Source organism: Felis catus, chromosome B3 (genome assembly GCF_018350175.1).
Source record: "Felis catus isolate Fca126 chromosome B3, F.catus_Fca126_mat1.0, whole genome shotgun sequence".
Lineage (NCBI taxonomy): Eukaryota > Metazoa > Chordata > Mammalia > Carnivora > Felidae > Felis > Felis catus.
This window is the reverse complement of record NC_058373.1, coordinates 98,337,365-98,360,000: the sequence shown is the minus strand read 5'-3', so window position 1 is coordinate 98,360,000 and position 22,636 is coordinate 98,337,365. Positions and strand designations below refer to the sequence as shown.

The 22,636-nt window shown below is 43.7% G+C and overlaps 2 long non-coding RNA genes across 3 annotated transcripts in view; both read left to right on the top strand.

Moving 5' to 3' along the window:
* The window catches only part of LOC109500833, an 18,058-nt gene extending 1,040 nt beyond the window's left edge, over positions 1 to 17,018 (top strand). The window contains exons 2-7 of one of the 2 annotated variants that reach the window (XR_006599585.1): positions 1,188 to 1,239; positions 1,365 to 1,879; positions 3,583 to 3,745; positions 4,338 to 4,385; positions 6,658 to 6,740; positions 16,422 to 17,018. This is a non-coding gene — a long non-coding RNA (uncharacterized LOC109500833). The remainder of the gene's footprint in view (positions 1 to 1,187; positions 1,240 to 1,364; positions 1,880 to 3,582; positions 3,746 to 4,337; positions 4,386 to 6,657; positions 6,741 to 16,421) is intronic. The other variant, XR_006599586.1, reaches the window with a different exon arrangement.
* Positions 17,019 to 18,548: 1,530 nt separating this feature from the next.
* Positions 18,549 to 22,461, top strand: LOC109500835. Its single transcript, XR_006600126.1, has 2 exons — positions 18,549 to 18,914; positions 22,202 to 22,461. It is a non-coding gene; the product is annotated as an uncharacterized LOC109500835 (long non-coding RNA).
* Positions 22,462 to 22,636: the final 175 nt, after the last annotated feature.

Here is a 22,636-nt window from a genome sequence, read left to right as displayed (position 1 = left end):
TCTCCATGTGGCCCCAGAACTGCCCGCATGGAGCACCCAGCACGGTCCCCTCGGTGAGCCTCACCCCAGGCCTTTGTTAGGCCGGCAGGTTTAGACTCGCCAGCGCTGCCCTCCCCGCCCCGTCTCCCCTTCCCTTCGCACAACTGTTGCTTCCGCTCGCCGGAGCGCGGCCCTCCGGGTGCTGAGCTTCCCTTGGTCCCGCAATGTCAAGTCGCTGGAGCGCTGGTAGCCGCAAAGAGGGGGCTGGGGAAGGTCGCACCCGGGCTGAGGCCCCGCCTCTGCTCCCAGGCCCCAGCGCCCAGCCCTGCCCTGAAGCTGCGGGCCCTCTCTCAACCCACCTCGGAACCCCCGTCCCCCCGGGGGGCATTTCTAAATGGGACCGTCCCCGGGCCGCCCGCCAGAAATGCTAGGCCCTCCTCCTGCTGAGTGGGGGCCATTTCTCCTGCGGGAGCCGCGAGGAAGAGCACAGGTTCGAGGCCAACCCCAAAGCCTGCTCTCCATTCTGCGCCTCTATACCCCAGGCCATCTCTGATAGAAAGGGTTCCTTTACATGTTATATTTTAAATCGTTTCTTTGTCCGCTGTTAAAAAGAAAGTGTGGAAGCATGTCCATCCGGTTTGTCTCTCTGGACAAATCCAGGCGTGATTTCACTTTCTGATGTTTTGAGCATGCTTGCAAGTGTCAGCCTCCCTGGGTGTGCGAATCTGCACAGAGGCAGAGGGTGCCTCTGGGGAATAGGAAGTTTGGGGCTTGGGGTTTGGGGTTTTTTGTTTGTTTGTTTTGTTTTTGGGGGCTTTGGGGGGTTTTTTTTGTTTTGTTTTTTTGTTTTTTACTTTCTCCCCTTCTGCATTGTTTCATCTTTTCCCAAGACATGAATTATTTTGTACTGTTTGAAAAGGAAAGAATGAGGACAGCTCTAACTAAAGTCAGGGCCATCGCCATGTTGGACGTGCCCTCAGCCAGGGCCCCACACAGCAGGTTTTTCTCTTCCATTCTTAAAAATATGCTTAAATCCTTGCTCCTACTGCTGTAGTCTCCTTTGCTAAAAGAGTATTAAGCGCATATCCTGTCCTTGGATGCCTGTTTCCTGAGGGTTTCCTTGTCAGTGGCTGGTGGTGGAGAGTCCTGCCCACTCCCCCCCCCACACACACCTCCCAGACCCTATGTTACATTTTTCTCTTTTTCAGAAGCGTCATGCTATCAAGGGATTCACTGCAGACAGGACCATGCAGAAAAACAGTACGATAAGTCCATGTTGTATATAATACTTTGAAAAGCAAATTGTCAGGAGAGTAGGAGAGAACTGGCTTCTCTTTATTTAACACTTTGTCCTTTGATTTGAATTCTCTCTTTAATCCATTCAGCCTCTACACACTTGCTGAACACCCACCCGCCCTGTGCCTGGCTCTCTGCAGTTCCTGGGTTACAAACGGAGGGAGCCACCTCCCACACCTAGAGGGCCGCACATTCTCCTGTGGGATGCAGCTAAGTGATGGCTGGGTAGGGGCCATGGAGCCCAGAACCCTGCCTGCCCCCCCCACCCAAGCCCCCTGCCCATGTTCCAGAAAGTTCTCAGGAGGAGGAGGTGCCTGAGCTGAGTCCTAAAGGACCAGTTGGCCAAGCAGAAAACATGAGACAGGTCATTCCCCACAAGGGAAACGTGAAATAATACCAGGGTCCCTCTCTTTCTCTGCTTCTCTATATGCTATGGCCCCATTCTGAACACTTCACATGTGTCATATCACTTCGTTCTCAGAACTCTGTGAGGCAAGCACTCTTACGGCTCCATATTAAAGCTGAGGTCCCTGAGGCCCAAAGGATGGAGTGGTTCTTCAAGGTCACGTCCTTCGTGAGCGGTGCAGCCAGCATTTGAACTGAGGTATTCTGGCTCCAGAGCCCTTGCTCTGACCCTCAATTATCTTCCAGTTTGGCTAACTCTAGAAGTGAGAGGTGGCTGGAACAGAGTTGCAGGAGCGGGGTGGAAAGGTGGGCAGAAGCCATGGGAGGCTAAGGAGCCCAAATTGTATAGTGAAGACGGGAGAGGATTGGAAACAACAGGGTGTCATTATCTGATTTGGGTTTTAGAGAGATTTGTGCTTCCAGAAGGATTGGTGAGGCAAAGCCAGGGTAGCAGGGAGGTGGCCGTGAGCAATCAAATGGACCAATGAGATGGTCAGGATGGGTGGAGAAGATAGACGAGTCTGAGTTCTACTGAGGAGACAAAGCCTGATACTCGGCACCCAGTTTAGGTGACAGGATGGAGGGGGGCTCTTCTCGGGCATGCTGGGAACACTGCAATGACAAGATTGGGCTTTGAAGAAAGGGGAGGAGCCAATCAAGCACCTGTGGAGATTCCATGTGGAAGGAAGGCCCCTAATTAGGTCAGTGGCAGGAGCAATGGAAGTAGGAAAGTTCCTCAGATCATTTTTTAAAATTTTTTATTGTTTATTTTATTATTGAAAGAGAGAGACAGAGCATGAGTGGGGGCAGGGGGGGTGCAGAGAGAGAGGGAGACACAGAATCTGAAGCAGGCTCCAGACTATCAGCACAGAGCTGGATACAGGGCTCAAACTCACAAACCATGAGATCATGACCTGAACCAAAGTCAGATGCTTAACCAACTGAGCCACTCAGGTGCCCCTCTGAGATCATTTTAAAGCAGGTCTTCTTAGTCTGGATAGAACTCAAGGGGTTTGTAAACCTGTATGGGAGAAACACTATATCATTATTTTTACTTTTCTCTTACTAAAATTTTATCATATTTTTTGATGATTAATATAAGAAAATTACATTAGCAGTATGTATGGCTTTGTCATCAAAAGAAATCACAGATTTTTCACATCGCATTTCTCCAAGAATCCCCGAGTATCATTTGTGGTCCTCACTACTTTAAAATGATGGTAATTAGGGGTACCTGGGTGGCTCAGTTGGTTTAGCGTCCGACTTCAGCTCAGGTCATGATCTCATGGCCCATGAGTTTGAGCCCCGCATCGGACTCTGTGCTGACAGCTCAGAGCCTGGAGCCTGCTTCGGATTCTATGTCTCCCTCTCTCCCTGCCCCCTCACGCACCCACCCCCCCCCCCATGCCACCCATGCTTCTGTCTCTCTCTCAAAAAAAGTAAACATTAAAAAAATAAAATGATGGTAATTACACCTGACATTGGATCCAAGTATTTAATACTGTTAGTGTATTATTACATGTATTACCATATCAAAACTTTTTATAATTTCAGAAGCCATATTTCAAAAAGTTATTTCCTTTTTGATCCTTTGATTTTGTTTTATTCTCTAAAAAGCATTATTCTAGAAGCAATCCAAAGTCTTCACCATACTGCTGAGAGGTCTAGTGATTCAATAAAAAAAAAGAACATCTGGCTTAAAGATAAAATAAGTAATGCTTGTTAATGATTGGAGATGGGGAGGGGGGGAGGAGGAAAAGAAGGAGGCTCTAAGAACACCTGGGTGATTGATGGTGACACCTTTCACCATGGACAACACGGAGGGAGGAGAGGTTTGGAGAGGAGGAGGAGGGTCTTCATTTGTGAAGATGTTGCGTGTGAGAAGCAGATGGATCTTTCCAGCAGAAAGTTGGAAATGTGGCTACAAAGTTCAGGAGCAACCATGGGAATAGAAATCTCACTGCAGAGTCAAGAGCAGAGACTTGTTACCGAATGAACAGGCATATCCAGGAATAGCATGGAGATGGGGACACAAGTGGTCTGAGCCGGAGCCTGGGGGACACTGGTAGGTACTTAAGGGAACCCGGGGAGGAGAGGGGGCTGCCAAAGAGATCAAGATCAAGTGGAGTGGTCAGAGGGGAAGGAGGTGAACCAGAAGGTCTGGCCCTGGGGAGTGGCGGGGGGGCACGACAGAGAGGATGCAGGGCAGAGTGGTGTCGACATTTGCAGAGGCACTGGAGAGGCCCCATAGGAGGCAAACCAATCAGAGGCCAGAGTCTGGCAGTGGTGACTCCAGGGGACAGTTCCCTAAACCTGCAAGAAACCAGATCTCAATGTAGTGAGGAATGAGGAAGCCAAGGCCGTATATATCAGCTTCTCTTTCAACACTGAAAGAGAGTGGAGAGAGAGGGAAGGAGTCAGGAAACTTCTAAAACAGAGGTGGGCAGGAAGTGGGTGGCCAGAATCAACGACACTTGTGAGCACGCTTGTGGTGTGACAGGGAAGAGCCAGTGGAGAGCAAGGACATGGCCATCCAAGGGTGGGGACATCAGTGGAGGTAAAGAGCTACCGGAAGAGGTGGGTGAGTAGGGTAGGAGGCCAGGGGCCATCAAGCTGTAAGCAGAGGGAATGAGTAGGGCCATGTGTTCCTCTTCTAGGACAGAAGACATGAAGTATAACAGAACGTACAGCTCAGTCTGGATGAGGTGAGAAAAAAAGCCAAGGCATTCCCTCCTTCCTCTTTCCTCCTGGTAGAAGTGGATCAGGGCTTATGGGCCTGAAATGCACGTAGGTTGGGAGGAGGGCCTATTTAAGAAAAAGAACACAAAATCTATAAAACCAAAATTAGGGACACAGTGGATATTATTTAGAATGGGAAAAGAAGTCACACACATTATAAATTTTTTAAACCCAGATACATGCCACAAATACTATAAAATTCAGAAAACACTATGATCTATATTCATTGACCGGCATGCCTCTATAATATTATATTTGGCTATATATATATATATATATATATATATATATATATATATATAATATTTGGCTATATATATATAATATTATATTTGGCTATAAATTCTGATCAATCTCTAAAATGAAAATAATTTTGTAATATTTTCTAAAGGGAGAGTAGAAGAAGAACTCAGCATTTCTTCTGATGTGGTTCGTGGCTATTTGTTTTTTTAACGTTGATGGATGGGATGCGTGAAGCTTGCGACTTTACACACAGACCACTTGCTGTTTGTAGTTCTGCCGTGGGCTTCTGTTCTGCAAATGCAGGAATTACATTTCTCTCTGATGTGATCCCAATTAAAAAAAGAAAAGAAAGTGTAATGTATGTCTTAGCTTGGGCTGCTAGAACAAAATACCGTAGACTGGGTGCCTTAAACAACAAGACATTTTACATTTTATGTCTCGCAGTTTTAGAGCCGGGAAATCTGAAGTCAGGGGCCGGTATGGTCGGGCTCTAGTGAGAGCCCTCGTCCTGGCTTTCAGATGGCCACCTTCTCTTTCTGTGCTCACATGGCAAAGAGAAAAAGAGCAAGTTCTCTGGTCTCTTCTTCTTTTTTTTTTTTTTAACATTTATTCATTTTTGAGAGACAGAGAGAGACAGAGCATGAGGGGGGAAGGGGCAGAGAGAAAGGAAGACACAGAATCTGAAGCAGGCTCCAGGCTCTGAGCTGTCAGCACAGAGCCCGACGTGGGGCTCGACGTGGGGCTCGAACTCACGAATCGTGAGATCATGACCTGAGCCGAAGTTGGATGCTCAACCGACTGAGCCACGCAGGTGCCCCTCTGGTCTCTTCTTTTAAGGCCACTAACTCCATCATAAGGACTCCATCCTCACGACCTCATCTAACCTGGATTACCTCCCCCCAAATCCCATCTCCAGTTACTATCACAGTGGGTATTAGGGCTTCAGTGTCTAAGTGGTGGGGGCACCAACATTCAGTCCATCAAAATGCGCTGGTAATTATTAATGTTGCCTTATCTAGTGTGTTCCTGACAGGAAAGGACTTCTGTTTTGACTGTGTCCTGAGAAGCGGATCCTCTACTTACGGTTTTATATATCAGAGGATTACACCAACTTCCACAGACCAACTTCTGGCTCTATACGTTTTGCACCCCATTTCCCCCTCTACCCCCCCCCCACCTCTGTTGTCAGCCTGCACGGGACACATTCCCTCTACCATGTCCTGCCTCACACCTACGGCACAGTGGGTAGAAGGAAGCCTGGGAGCTGCCTCCACACCAGGACGATAAGCTCTCACTGAAACTGAGGTAGAAGTGACCAAAACACATAGATGTTTCCCCACTAAACTCAGACCAAATGTGTCTCCCACCTAACTTCCTCTTAGCTGAATCCCCAAGTGCCCACAGCCACCTCGATGCTACCTAACACAGTGGCATCTTAGACAGTGCAATTAAGATGTCTTACTTTCAAAATATATGGATCTTACTTTTGCAAGCACGTTGCTGAGGCCTCTCCCAGGGCCCCAGAAGCGAGTGACTTCTGCAAGCAAGGAGCTTTCCCTTTAGGGTGATTCTGTCCCTGCCTAGAGGGCACAGGCCGTGAAGGTGAGGGGTTGTAGCAATGGTTGAGACAGCTACGAAGTTGACGATCGTGTAGTGCCTACCAGGGGAAATGTTACTTGTGTCTCAGTCATTTAATCCTCTTAACGACCCTAAGATGTTGGTACTAAGAAAATCTTCATTTTTACAGATAGCGAAACTGAGTCATAGAGAGGCTAGGCCACTTGCCTGGGGTCACGCAGGTAGTAAGTGCCGGACCGGGGATTGGAACCCAGGCAGTCTGGCTCACCCTCGCACCTAGTACAGGAAGTAGTCTCTCCACAGCGTAGCCCACAGTTTCCACTGCCTCCCCAGGATGCTGCCGTCCCACCAGTAACTTCCTGACAGTATATATTTTACTTATTTGTCTATTTTCTGTCCCTTGCTGCTAAAATACAGACTCTCTGAGAGCAAAGCTGTTTATTTGGCTCACCGCTGTATCCCTGTACCTGGAGCAGAGCTCAGCATGCAATAGCTATGTAGTAAGTATCTTCTGTTTATCTTAAATTCTTTAATATTCTTCTAAACTCTTTAATAAGTAATCTATTGGAAAACTGCAAAAGAAAGTGAAAATAAGAGGAAATACACACCCCCAAAATGGGGGAAGTTTGGCCCATATGAAATCCAGGGGAGAAAATGAACTTTATTGTATATTTTGAGTATATATTATTATATGTATTATATATATGTATGTATATGTATACACATATATATGTATAATACATATATGTATAATATATATTATATGTATTATATATGTATATGTATACACATATATATGTATAATATATGTATAATATATATTATTATATGTATTATTATATGTATTATTCAATACCGCTCTGTTATAAGTATCTGTGGTTCGTGTTATCCAGGTCAGTTTGATTTTATGGGGAACCATATAACTGGTCTTGAATTTTAGATGGTCTTGAATGCCTAGTTGAGGTTTGAAATTCAAAATGTGTATTAGCGTGGTATATGATTTTCTCCGGCAATGCTCATGGGCCGAAGACAACAGATGAATGGATCCAAAGTTGAGGATTTGTTGACTGGCTGTGCCATTAAGTCAAAGGAGTAAGGAGATTGTGTCAGATGAGGAGAATGTCCTTAAGACCAAGAGGGCTGGGGGCCATTTTCTGGGGCGAGTGAAGGCCAGACACCTTGGTAAGACTGAAGATGGGTGGGATGGGGGTGTAAGAGAGGAAGGATATAGGGTTGAGGTCAGTGGAATTTCAAAGTTCAAGATGTCAGAAGTGAAGAAGTTCTAGGTGATGACAAGGTCTTGTAACAAGAGAGGGGATCTTGATGACAAGTGAACAGAGCTCTCAGATGAGTCATAGGATATGAGAAAATTTGATATTATGTGCATTAGGCACTAATGTATACATTTATCAGTGTGAGCCATGATTTATAAACTGTAAAGCCAGCTTTAAATATCACATGGTATTTTTGTCCTAGATATGTAATGTCATTTATTATATTCTCAGAGTTCTAACTGCAAAATATTGAAATATCACATGATATTTAAATATCACCATCTCCAAGAGTCCATGTTTGATTTAATAGACTTTATTTATAATAATGCTAAAACCATGATCCTCCCCAAATTAACAAACTAGGACACTGACACCATCTCAATTCAGTAGGCTCATAAAGTTGGGGCGGTTTTGTTTGTCGAATGTTTGATTCTGTTCATTTGCAGATAAACACACACCAAGGAAATGTTACTTCATAGCTCCAGATTAAAGTCCCTTTTAAGATGATCCTGAAGAATCCATATTTTATTCAGTGCTACACACATCATAAAAGAGCTGTGGTCTCCAGAAATTCACTCTCTGAGGCTCCAAGACCCTCAATAAATGCATAAGAATAATGCTAAACAATGGTAGGGTGGAATGAAAGCACTTATATCTCCCAGACACCCTGTCCATGAAGTGCTCCAATTACAAACATAACCAGCTGATTTTCAGAGAAAACAAAAAAACGTTACGAGGTATTCTGCAGTGGCTTTCAAAAAAGATAATAGAAGCTTGAAATTGGATGTAATGTCCAGCGAGGAGTAAGATTTCAACTTCTTTCACTGTCAGGTGCAGCTGGGGATAGGCAAAGAAATGTTTTGTTTGGTTTTTCAGATTTGTTTTTCCTCCAGTACTTAGCCTGAACCATTAAAAAAAGATACCAGAAATCCCAGATCAACTGTAGCCAGCAAGGAAGCGGATTTTACTTTAAGGATATTCATAATAAAAGAACCAATCTGTGTGTTAATTAAATTCACCTGAAATGATAAGTCTTGCAGAAATCTTTCAAGGTGAAGCCTTTCTCAAAGGCTTTCTACCTTGCACACTTTCCAACCGGGGAGTAACTAAGCAATTTCTCCTCTTCCTGCTTTGGAGGGAAGACTACCCCTGGGCAGTGTAGAAGTTAGAAGTGAAGGAATCCAGGCACCAGATCTTACATGTGAAGTAATTTTTAGATATTTTATGGAGCTAGGGAAACAATTTTGCCCTTTCCATTTTTTCCCGACTGAGTTTCCCATATCTCCAAGACAGATGGAACACATGTAACAAAACCAACCAAATGCAGAGAATGCAATCTGGGGTATTAAAAATAAAATCTTTTCCAAATCTTCACAGGCTCCTTTAAAAACACTTCTACTCGAGTGTTAAAGCAGCTAACAGAGGTGTCTAAAAATGGAAAGAAGAAGAGGTGCCCCAAGGGTTCTTTTTTCAAAACCAGTCAGCATTAATATTTACTTCTCAGAAAGGGCTGTCTATACAATCAGCAAATATGACCAAATTTAGTCATATGGGGATTGAAGGTGATTATAGCCCAGAGAGCTTTCCTTTCAGAATCCTTAAATATAAAAATGCTGAATCTAATCCCGAAATAAGGCAAAGAGGCAAATGTAATTAATACCCAGACAGGGATAATGTTCATATTTCAACGGACTCCAAATAAACATACAGTACCATTATATTATTCAGAGAAATTAGTAAAGAACATATGGCTAGCTGGATTTTGACATTGTATCGCTTGCCCTTACTAACTATAAGCTCTTTATTATGGAAACATTGTAGTGTATTTTATAGTTTTATAGTATTTAAATTTTATATTTTCATGATATTTAAATGTAGGAACCTATCAGTCCTGGCTCCTGGGTTTTTAATTTTCTACGTAAAACTAATTTATCCTGAACCATATGTAATTTCAGATTTTCTAGGAGTAGATTAACCTCACAAAATTGTGTTCAAATATCACTATTTCATTGCCATCATCCAAAGAATACATCAATATTCAATTAAATGTAAATAAAATTAATTTTTTCTCCTTCTTTTTTCCACCGGGGCATATAAGTAAATTGTTTGAAATGTATTACTGATGGAAATTAAATGTAAATTACTTATTTCTTAGTTTGCACAGCCTCTGTGCACTGGGAACTTATCTGGGCACTGGGGATATAGCCACGACCGAGGTGAAGAAGGCCCAGTCAGGCTAAAAGGGGATTCTAGCAAGAGCCCTGTAAATAAGCAAATGGATGAACAAGGCCATTTCACATAGCAGTGAGTGCTGTGAAGGAACGAAGTCTGCTAATGGTGTAGAGGGTGCCCAGAGAGGGTGAGGGGCAGGGAACAGGGTGGTCGAGAATTTGGAGACAGTGATGTTTGGATCACTGGAGGGGAAGGAGTCAGCTATGCGGACAGCTGGGGGCGGAAAATGCAGGAAGGAGTTGGGTGTGTTCATATAACAGAAGTGTGGCCAGGGGGGCTGGACTGGGGGAGGATGGGGGGGGTGGCAGCGGAGAGTGGTGAGAGATGAGAGCCAGGTGTTAGGCAGAGACAGCTTTCATAGTAAAGGTTTGGAGTTTATTCTAAGAGTGAGAAGCAGCCATAGGCACTGCCTGCCTTCTTTTAAAGATCTTTAAAAAATTTTTTTTAACGTTTATTTATTTTTGAGACAGAGAGAGACAGAGCATGAACGGGGGAGGGTCAGAGAGAGGGAGACACAGAATCCAAAACAGGCTCCAGGCTCTGAGCTGTCAGCACAGAGCCCGACACGGGGCTCGAACTCACGGACCGCGAGATCATGACCTGAGCTGAAGTCAGCCCCTTAACCGACTGAGCCACCCAGGCGCCCCTTAAAGATCTTTTGAAGATCACTCCGTCTCCTGCGAGGCAGGCTGATGGGACAGGGGCAAGAATGGAGGCAGGGAGACCAGCCGGACTGATGCAGAAGTCTAGGAGAGTCACAGCGGTGGCCCCAAGTAGGGCGCTGGCAGTGGCCATAACGGGGATGGTGACACGTGTTCAAATTCGAAACAGATTTTAGAGATACCAACTAAAGGACTTGCTGTTAGTTAACTGCATTTTCCCAAACTACGTTCTCCCTCTTGAGCTACATCTCCAAAGCTTTTCTGAAACAATTTTAGGGCCAAGCTCCTGGCCCTCAGCTCCTTACCCATATGCATATTCGTGCATACCTTGCAGGCCTCACAAAAATACATCTCAACCCTCTTAAATCAGCCAGTCCGAAAGGCTTATCTAGCCTTCCTTCCAACGAGCCAAGTGCACTTCAGCTGCTTTTCTGTCTGTAGATCCCAAAAAACGACTCTCCAGACAGCCTTTCCTAGGCCCTTCCACCCCAGACGTCTAGAGAGAAATCCCCGGATGGTCATTTCATATTTGTGCAGGACTTTTCCTGTGCCCCAGACTTCTGCCCCTGTGGGGCCTGTCCTCCAAGCCACAGCAGCCGCTATAACATTACCAAGGCCCAGCTCAATGTTGGGGTCTTCAGCGGGCCTCGCTTCCTTCACACAGGGTGCAACCCTAAGCGTTGCCGTGTTACAGTTGGGAAAACCAGGACCTAGATGTGCTTTGCAAATTGTGAGACATCACCCAGCTGGGTTTTCAGTCAGGCGAAGCCCACCTGGACTTCTTAACCTCTTGTTTCTCCGAGAACGGCCGTGCCGAGGGCTTGGCTAAGCATCACAGAATACAACTCTGGAGCCAGATTGCCTGAAATTGAATCTGAGTGTCACCACGTTTTAGTTGTGTGACTTTGGACAGGGCGCTTAACCTCTCTCTCTCTCCCTCTGGGCCTCTAGTTCTTCATCTGTAAAGAAGAGATGGTAAGAATACTGCCTCGTAAGGTGAGGATTAAGGGAGTTACTAAATTGAGCTTAGAATGGTACCTGGTGTAGAACCGGTGCTACGTAAGTGTTAGCTGTCACCCTCATCATCCTCCGGTCCCGCCCACAGAGGCGTCACCCTCGTTCCGTATTTGTGCATCGAAAATTCAGCTATGTGATTGTTGAGCCGCTACCAAGCCCCCTGGGAAGGCGCGAAGGTGGATGTGGTCAGGAGAGTGCATGGTGAGGTCATTCCAGGAAAGCTTGGGGGGGGGGGGGGAGGCAAAGTGATGAGGTGAACTCAGAGCTACAGAAGAGACACTTAATAAGTTGTGATTCATTTACTCTGAATAATGCATTTGAAGTGAAGACATTTTTCAAGCATTCTCTGGATTAAATTACTTACTGTTCTGAGGCTCATCTCTCTGAACAGGAAGGGTGTGCGGTCGACAGAAGGGAGCCTGTGTTTTGCAGGAACTCCTCAAGTTGAGGTTCTGCCTTTACTTTGTCATTTCCCTACAGCTTGTAGGATGCTTCCCAGTTGAAATAAACTAGAGTCGCCTGTGGTAACAGCAAACTTCAGCAGCTTCATATGAAGGTTACTTCTTGTTCGTGCTACAGTCCCCCATAGAAGGGGTAAGGTCTAACTTGTTGCAGTGATTGAGGAACCAGATTGGCAGGGGCTACATCTTAACATGCCTCCCCATCATAGGAGCAAGAGAGAAGGGGCGTGACAAAATATATGTTGGCTCTTGAAGCTTCTACCTGGAAATGATCCATCATTTCTTCTTTAACTCATCTATTATCTCATATTTCTTTTGTCAAAGCAAGTCATATGGCCATGCCGGGGCTTAAAAGGGAGGACGTGTATAATTTTCCCACAGGGAAGTGCCCCAAATACTTGGGGACAAGTTACCACAAGGAGTTAACTGAAAGTTAACAGAAAACCCATGTAAAAGCAGCTTAAATAATTAAGGGGTTATTTTCTCACACAACAAGACATTTGGAGATGGATCAACGCTCACGTTGGTAAATCCAGCAGCTCAAGGATGTCTTCAGGGACCCACTTCATCACCATCTTTTTACTTTTCCATCCTTAGGGTACCAGCAGTATCTGTCTTCATGGTCACAAGATGGCTACAGCAGCATCAGCCATCACATGCAGACAAACAACATCCAGGGAAGAATAGTAGTGTCTGCTTTCTTTAGTCTCATAGAATTGAGAGTATCTTTCCCAGAACCTCCAACTTACCTCGGGTCCTATTGGCCAGAATTGAATCGCATGAAAATGACTTAGCCAGTCATGGGCAAGAGGGATAAGACTGCTTCCTGGGATAAGACAAGACCTATTTTCCCTTTGCAAAAACAACTCTGATTTCTTTAAGAAATATGCCACTGAACACAAGAAATCAGGAGAGTGTAACCCAGTTTCACCAATTCTGGGAAGCTCCTTTATTCAGAGTGTAAATAAAGAGGGACCACAATTCCCTTCATGAAAAGCCTGCATTTGTGCTCACATAATTATTCACAGTTGAATAACTATGGGCAAATAAAGCAAGCAAAACAGGCATCTAATAGGGAAGGATCATTTACCTAAGGGTCAGGGAAATAAGAAACTACTTTGGATTGATATTACATCCATCTCAAAAGAGTTGACCAAAAGAATTCACCACTCTCTTTCTTTGTGACCAACTGCAGCCTAAACACTCTTCCTTCATTGTTCACCCACCACACTTTATTGCCTTTATCTGTGTACCTGTCTCCAACGGCAAGACTATAAGCTCTTAAAAAGATGTGACCTGTTTCATCTATTTATTCCTGTGCAGGCTAAAAATAATAATGGATAACATCAATTGATTGTCCACTGCCCATTCTAAGTTCTAAATGAATTGATCTCCTTGTAATACAACTGTCCCATGAGGCATGTGCTATTGTGCTGTTATCTACGCTTAAAACATGAAGAGTTGGAGGGTCAAAAGGTTAAGTCATTTGACCAAATGTACGCAACTGTTAAATGAGAGAGTTGAATTCCAAATGAAGGTAGCCTAGTTGGGTTATGGGTAGCACATCTAACCCCAAAATGGGTGAACCTAATATGCTTTAATATACAATATGAAGGTGAGAGAGAACAGGAGTGAAGGACAGGAGATACCATCTTTTATTTACATGCAGAATCTGAAATCAAGTATGATAGACTTAAAATCCCCAAAGGTAGAGATCATGTATGTCTCCCTTGCTCAGTATGGTGTCTCTAACTCCTAGTACACTTCCTGGCACATAGTAGGTCCTCACGTGTTTCTGGAAGTGGGGGAGGGAGGATTGGAGGAACCAAGGGAGGAAGGAAAAGAGGGAAGGAGGGAGGAAGAGAGAATGAATGAATAAATACAATTAATGTCCTCTTTCTCTTGTTCTTTGGATTTTCTACCTTCTCTTTCTGTATCATTTCTATGGGTAACTTGGTTTCTAAAATCTTTAACATCTTACCTAAGAAGGATGTGTTAGTTTCTCTAAGTATCAGGGGTTCTCAAAGAGAAGACTCTAAATGTAACATTGTTACAGAGTCAGGAAGCCTCTGTGTTGCCCTATAATTAATTTGGCTTTTGAAACAACTTTATACTCATATAGATTGTTCCTCAAACTGAAACACTTTTTAAGAATTTGGACTGGTGCTTTTTCTTCTAATTGTGCTGCTTGCAATGTCAATACAATTCATGGACATATTGATTTATTTCTTTTTAAATCAGCTCAAGCCCATAAACAAACGAACAGCAATAATTCAGGAAATAGCCACTGTCAGTTGATGGAACTGTTTCTTAAGGAGTCCCTCCTCCAGCAACATGTTGCGGTAGACAGATAATAGGTCACAAACACTGAAAGCGCTATTTTTCTGCTTGTATTTCAGCGCCAGCATCATAGGGCTCTGCTTTCATAGATTGCTCCGAACAGTCACACAGATGTAATACATCAGATCTAATCTTTAAGCCATATCCACCCCACTCTAGTTTTAGTCAGCAAAATAAAATCCTGGCGAAATTGAGTCATTACACTGTTGTGACCAGTGAATGTTAAGTGTTCTTATTCTTAAAAGGTGTCCAGGTTTCTATGGTTGATTTTGTTGTTTTGATTCCTATCCAGAGAGCTAATTTTAAAAAGTGTTTCTTTGGTCTAACCTTGAACTGGAACTTCATGAGTCTCTGAATATTCCAGTTGTTCCTAATATCCTTTTTTTTTCTTTGTTCTTTATTCCCGGATGAATTTTCAGATTTCATTCAGATTTCTTTGAGTTATTAGGGATTATTTTTTTCAGATGTCTCATCCAATTTCAACATATCTAAAAATGAAGTCACTGATTTCTCTCCCCCATCTGTCTTTCTCTCCTCCTAGGTTCTGTCTCTTGGTTGATGGCGCCATCATTCACTCTTTGATCGAAACCAATATTTAGTCACTTTTGATGGCTGTCTTCCCACTTACATCCAGTTAGTTGATAAGTCCATTCATTCAACCTCTAGATCCATCCTTCCCTTTTCATTCTCATGCCCTAAGTCAGTCCCTCATCATCCTCACCCAGAATATTGCTGTAACAATCACCCCTCCCAGCTGGCTTCCATTGTTTATCTCTTACCCCACCAACCCATTCTTTATGTTTCCATGAAATTATTTTCTTAAAATTCTTTAATTTTTAAAGGTTTATTTATCCATCTTTGTCTGGGAGCGGGGGAGGATCAGAGAAAAAGGGAGAGAGAAAATCCCAAGAAAGACCCACACTCAGGGTGGAGCCCAACATGGGGCTTCATCCCATGCCTGTGAAATCATGACCTGAGCTGAAATCAAGAATCAGATGCCTAACCGACTGAGCCACCCACACGCCCCTCCATTCAATTATTTTCTGAAAGGATGTATCATGTTTCTTCTCTGCTCAGAAACCTACAATCACTCACTATGGCCAATTTTTTTTAAGTCCAAACTCCTTAATAACATTCAAGACTCATCTTCACATAACTCCCAGCCTACCTTAGCAGTCCCATCTCCCATCAGTCTCCACCATTCCCTTCCTTAGTGCTGCACATATATGTACTTTCCTCAGGTTTATTGTGACACTTCTCAGTTCTGTCTGCCTGGCAAAATCCAAATTACCCTTCAAGGCCTGGCTCAAATACTCTCCTTTTATGGAAAGGTCCTTGATCTCCAGGCAGAATTAGTCAGTCCTTCTTTGCTGTCTTAGCATTTTGTTTCTGTTCTTATGAAGTGCCTGTCTTACTTAGGTCAGGCTCCCAGAAGCAGATCCTGAGAGGAGGATTTGTAGTGAAGTGTTTTATTAAGGAAATGTTCCCTGAAGAGATTGGCAAATGAAGGAGAGAAGGAGACGGACAAGAGAAAGGGACTGAGCAAGAGTGCCTTTAGACAGAGTCCCAGAGGGAGTTCTCCACCTCATTCGGTAGGGAAAGCCTGGACATTAGTTTGTGTCCTGCTGTAAGGCCAGGCGGCTGAGCCTTTTTATCCCTACACTGAACAGTCACTGGTAAGCAACTCAGCTCCCAAGCACATCCCACTATCTGACTGTGTACACAGTACTCAAGGGCAGCCACTCCAGGAGAGCCATAGGTGCAAGCCATTGGAAGCAAAAGTATGTCAGAGCTGATGGAGGAGAACGGGAATGGTAAAAAGGGGTCCCCAGGCGTTTGAGAAGAGGCAGACCATGTCAGCTATCCTTCTCACTATCGTCTATCTTGTTTCTACCCATGCATCTCCAGCCCCAAGATAGTGAATTCCTTGGGAGAAGAGACCCCTTCTTAGTTGTCCTATTTCCCTACAGCAAAGAGGATGTTACCTCCCACCTGGAAAGTCTTAAATAGCATTTATTGCTTCAAATTGAATACTCCCTTTGTAGGTCTTGTGCAACATTTGTGCTGCTACTGATCATATTGCTGAGATTTTTTTTCCACCTGAGCTGGTTTTAGCTCAATAATAAAAGATAGAGAGGGCTTCTGGGGTTTCACAACCTAAGGCTCAACTTTTCACCTTGCGCTTTTCTTCCCAGGGCCACGATTTGCTCAGCATATCTCTTCCTAAATTCCAAGACAGGCTTCTTGCTCTGTTCAGTCAAGACTGCCAACCCAGGAAACATTTTCGAAAGATCACAGTCAACGTCACTGCCAAAAGAAGAAGTTCTTGGCACGCAAAGAACCGGGTTCAATATGAGATGCCAGATGGTGATTTCAACTTCAGCTGAATTCCTGCTGGAAAAAACTGTTTGAACTGCAGATGAGAAAAGATGCTATGACAAATTTCCAAGTGTTAGGAACTTCAGAGGGAAATGGCGAGTGTTGATACACCCCCCACCCCCCGTCCCTCCAACCACACGCACACATACCATAGAACTACTTACTACCTGCATCTGGTAGTTAAGATTCCCACAAAGATGCCTCTGCTTTTTAAGAAGATTAAGCCATGTCTTGATTTTTACTAATATTAAAGTATATTAACTGAGTCCATTGAAAGCAAATACTATATGATTCCATGTGGTGTTTTTCAAAGGATGTGTCCCCTTAGCATCTGCGGTGAGCTTTTTTGGTATCTGGAGGTGGTTCTCATTCCTCTCTACTAATAACTCCATTATTAAACCAATTAATAATCAGCATGTCTCCCCTCCCTATTTTCAAATTACAGGGAATATATGTGAACTATAAATTGGTGGTGCTCTGCCTGGATGCTCTTGGGTCCCTGACTTACTGGTGCAGGAGATCGAAAGCCTAGCTCCCCTGAGTCAAATCAGGGCACATTCTGGAGTGTGGTTTATGCTCCAGAGCTCCTCTCCAGATCCGGATGAGGTTGGGGCTTTGCCTGAAAGTGGACCCTCGGCTGGCTCCTTCTCTTCTGCTTTCCCTGTCTTGCTCCTCCCTCCCCTCCTTCTTCTCTTCTCCACCACGCTCCCTTACAGAATGAAGGAGTATCTCTTTAACAACATTCTTGCACACAAATCCTCATCCCAGGGTCTGCTTCTGGGGAAATGACTTAAAATTCTGTGCAGTGGAAAATTTCATTTCATGCTGATATAAAAAAAAAAGTTATTTCCTGCTGATAGATAGAAGAGTCACTGTTTCTGGAGCAAGGAATGCATGCATATCTATTTTATCAATCAAAAGCTCAGAAGGAAATAGTGGATGAACTCAAATTAGGTATTTGGAGAATAGTTAATAAGGAGACTGATTACAAAGGGGTGGGCTGGGTGCAGAGAAACAAGGATAGGGCCTGCCTGGAAACTGGTAACAGGGGGTGCTGTTACCAAGCCCCACTGATATCTGGAGAACTGGTGACAGAGTTGTGTGGACAGGGCTACGGCAGAAGCTGTGGTCTTAAGGGATGCAACCAGCCTACAGAGACCCTATAGGGGGCAAGCTGGCCAAATAAATACCCCAATCTCATGCCCCTTCATTCCTCCAATCTTTTGCCAGTGACCCCATGAGCTGAACCTAATGGGAAGCCAGGTGCAAAAGGGCCCCTTCATGCAGTACATCTAAGCTGGCCTCTTAGGTCATGGGGCAGGTGGAGAAGGGCAGAGAGGGCATCCAGAGGGACAAACAGAAGCTCTCCAGCACACCCACCTACCTATTCCCCCCGTCTCTCTCTCTCTCTCTCTCTCTCTCTCTCTCTCTCTCTCTCTCACACACACACACACACACACACAGAATTTGCCTGTTCTTGACTTTGACCTCAGAACAGACACACATAAAATAGGCCCTAATTTTTCTCTCTGCTGATCTTGTTTTCTTTTATCTTATTTATAGTTTAGGGACCCAGAGATAGGCCGATGATGTTGCTCATCACACAGCCTATCAATAATCAAGAATCAGAAAAAATATATTTTTATTTTTTATTAAAGTCTGGGTGTGGTATCTGGGCATCGCCACAGTAGCCCCCAAAACCCCACCCTCTAAGATGGCATTTTTTTTTTGTAGACTGAAATATGACTCACAGAGCTCACTACCATAAAATTTATCATCACTTACACCTCCATACTTTGGTGGAAAGAGCTCTAATTTATATCCCATACCCATTTTCTCCCAATTGAAAACAAAATACAAATCAAAGATTTATGTGGGTTTTTTTTTTTTTTTTGGTAATAGCATATTTAATTTCTTTCTCATCAATCCAAAAATGCCCTCATTATTCAGTTTACTCCCAAATGTCCTCATTATTGGAAGCCATGCTCTCTTACTATTGGTCTCATTTTCTGTTTCTGAAATGGTCATTTTCCTCCCAAGCAGCTTTGGCCTGGTTCAGAATAGAAAGCACTGCAAAATGTGCAGATTGAAGACAAACGGTCACTCAGTTACTTCAAGGTCTTTGAGATTAATCATGGAAAGCAACATCCTGGTCTTCGGGATGCTGGCAGGAGCTGATGCGGGTGAGATGAAGGATAGATGATGGAGAAGAACCACTTGCACAATCCCCAGAGGACAGGCCTTCTGGGCCCCTAGCCCTCTCTCTGCTGGGTGCCCTGCAGACCCAGATACAGCCGAGCACAAAACAGGTAGGCTGTGGGAGCACGCATTAACAAATGGCCTGCAGGGCTGTCGTTGCTATGTATTAAAATTGTATATTTTAGACTATTGTCTTCTGAAATTTTATTTTTAAGATACTATTCGGGGGGGGGGGGTCCCAAGGTTTTGGAGGGTGGTGATTTTTAACAATATCTTGAAACACTGTTTCATTTTGAGGCAGCTGTTTGCATCATCCACAAACCCTCCCGGAAGGCAAGTGCCAAGGGTGGTCAGTCCAGCCTGAGGAGTCTGATGCAATCACTGTGAGATCAACTTGAGCAAGGCCCCCAACCGTCACAAATTCCTTGTGAGAAGGAACAGGGTTAGATGCACTTAGAATCTTCTTCTTGTTCTAACATTGCACTGTGGGTAGAGTAGCCATTGGCCACATGTGACTAGTCTGAATTGAGACGTGCTGTCAGTACCAAATACTCACCACATTCAAAGACTTAGTACAAACACTAATGTAAGTTATATCATTAAAAAGTTTTGATATTGGTTACATGTTGAAATGATTAAAATTTGAGTTTGTATTCGGTTAAATAAAATATAACAATTCTACTAACTCACTGTTTAAAATGTGGTTACTAGAAATTTTGGAGTTATACATGTGACAAATACTTGTATTACATTTCTATTGGACAGAACTATTTTTAAAATTTATTCAGTTGTTACCTATTTTAAAATATAGGTTTCTGGATTCCAATGTCTTTTGGATGCACAGCAAAGTCTAGAAAACTTAAAGGAGTCTTGCTTGGGAAAAAATATTACATCATTTTCCACTCAAAAGTCTTTTTTTTTTTTCCAACGTTTATTTATTTTTGGGACAGAGAGAGACAGAGCATGAACGGGGGAGGGGCAGAGAAGAGGGAGACACAGAATCGGAAACAGGCTACAGGCTCTGAGCCATCAGCCCAGAGCCTGACGCGGGGCTCGAACTCACGGACCGCGAGATCGTGACCTGGCTGAAGTCGGACGCTTAACTGACTGCGCCACCCAGGCGCCCCAAAAGTCTTTTTTTTAAAAAGGTAAAAATGTCATGTCATGTTGGCTAAGTGTTCAAGAGATTGTAAGGGGAAAGAACACCAATGTTTCTTAAACTAGAATTTCATTTTCTTTTACTTTGAGTGAAGCTGGAGTGTCAATCTTCGGGCACTTTTAGTTTTTAGAACAGTAGAACATTTCCAGATTCCAGATACATGAAAATCGATCCTTGCCAAAGTGAAGAGCAGACCTCCTCCCCTGCCACGCACACAGGCAACATCTCTTCTCCATGTGAGCACCAACCAAGTGTTTGGAAAGCACCTAAATGCTCAGTTCATGAGCTCCAGAAAGCACATGTCCAATAATCACTTCCTGCTGTGCATTACCCATTGGGTCAACTAAAAGACAGTAGACAGAGACAGGGTATCAAATATTCCTTAAGACTGATGAGCTGGGCAGAAAGAGCAGCACAGAGGAGATTCACAGGGGAGCACGTAAGAGTTGAGTAGAAGGAGGGTAGGTTGTCTGGAGACACTGAGCATCCATTCATCTGCAGGGATCAAGTGGATGCTTGCCTACCAGGAAGGATATCTAGGACCCGACACGGAAGCCCATGGGCTGAATGACCTGACAGAAGCCATGTTTTAGGGGACTCATCCCTCTCTTCCCTCTCATGCTATATATGCATATCCTCCCAATTGGCTTAGATTAGAATCCTGTGCTACCTCACATTATTCCCTCACTCTCTCCTGTGCATGTTTTTACTTCCCCAAGGGAGAGTAATACATTCAAGGGCAAGAGCCAAAGTTGATGGTTCTTTTGAATATCTCATGATTTCCAGGACAGTAGTAGGCACGGACTATGTACTTAGTGCTTACTTTAAAATAATAATAATAATAATAATAATAATAATAGATTGTGCTGAATCCATGTATCCTCTTCTTTCATATATTTCATGAAGGAAAATGGAGAATCATAATTCCAAATGAGGGTTCTTCAGGGGCAAGAGTGTAAATCAGTTTGCCTTCTGTCTACTTCCTTGGCATCTTCCTGGGTTCTTAACCACCACCATTTTGTCACTGACACTTTCTCCTAGCCTTTGACTTACATATCTGGATGGAACCCAAATTTCCCCTTTCCTCCTTTCACCACCCATTTCCTTGGGTTCTTGGGGGACAATATGATGTCCCTTTCATCCAGACAGTCCCTGCCTTGGACTATACCCGATAATCTGCTTTAACCATTGAGCCCCACCTGAGGCAGCTTTGCAACTTACCTGAAGTTTGTTCTGATTAGTTCACATGGTCAGAGAAATAAGAAAAACATTTATTAAACAAGTGTAGAAGCAGCTGGGAGTTCTACAGCACGACAGAAGAGGTGTTTTTTGTTGTTGTTGTTTGTTTACTGTGCTGTAAGAAATAACTTACATCCAACTGTGACTTTGGGTGAGGGTAGAATGAGTTTGGTTACAACTATCTGCTTTCCTTGCCCAGGGGTAAAAAAAAAGATAACTGTAGATCCTGGGAAATTTCTTCCAGGGAAAATCCTGAATTTTCTTTCTCCTTTAAAAAAAAATTCATTTTTGTTGTTCTGACTCTAAACTATTCATTACAAAGTTACTTCAAGAAGAAACCAGAATAAATTTCTCTTCCCTAGATTATTTCTTGGTTAACTTTTTAGAGCTTTTAGCCACTTGAGAAAGCCAGTCCAATACTGAAAAACATTGCAGAAAAGCCACTCGAAAACATCATCTACAAATACTTTAAGGATCCTGAGTCCCTGAACAAGGCTCTTTGTGGGAGTTAATATCAGAGGCAAATAAATTACAACAGATAAAAGTGAAATGTGGTCTGTAAAGGCTGGGTAAATGTTCATGCTTCCTTTCATTTTTCCTCCTATTGTATATAATGTAGAATTGGAGCTTAGCTACTATTTCTGCTGTTATCTTCATTTTTTTTTAACAGAGAAAAGCTTAAGTGATAGGTTCTAAGGTAAGTCCTTGCTTTTTTGCAGTGACTCTAGACATACCAAGATTAACCTTCCACCCTGTGTAGCCTAAATTTCAGGCACATGGTATTAAATTATCTGCCTTGGTAGGATTGTCCTTGCAAAGCTACACCACCAAGTCCTCATGCCACACACTCTCCCCTCCTTTGTAGCAAGGCTGGGGGTTGAATGTGATTTCAAGTTACTAGACCCAGCATTAACTCCGCCCCATTCACTCCTCTTAAGAAAGAGTATCTTGTGTTTCTCAAATCACACAACCCCCACCAATTCTGACCTTTCTCTACAGGGAATGAATGCCACCTCCCACAACCCGTGGCTCCCAAGAACAATCCACACCTTAAGGATTCTTGCAGGTAAAAGGGATGCTTGGAGAGAGAACCAGTAGGATGAGGCTCCCATGGCAGAGATTAGGTGAAACAAAGAAACATCTCTTCATTCTTACCTTCTAAGACTGTTGGCTGTTTTCCTCCCCGATGAACATTCTTCTCTTATTTATGAGATGACACCTATGTAAGTATTCTGGCAACAAGTTAGTTATTCACTTAACAGTGTGTGTTGTATAATTATTACTGGATAGAACAACTGTGCACAAAGTACATGAGTGTGTGTGTGTGTGTGTGTGTGTGTGTGTGCGCACGCACAGGAGTATTAAAAAAGCGTGGAGATGGGGCGCCTGGGTGGCGCAGTCAGTTAAGCGTCCGACTTCAGCCAGGTCACGATC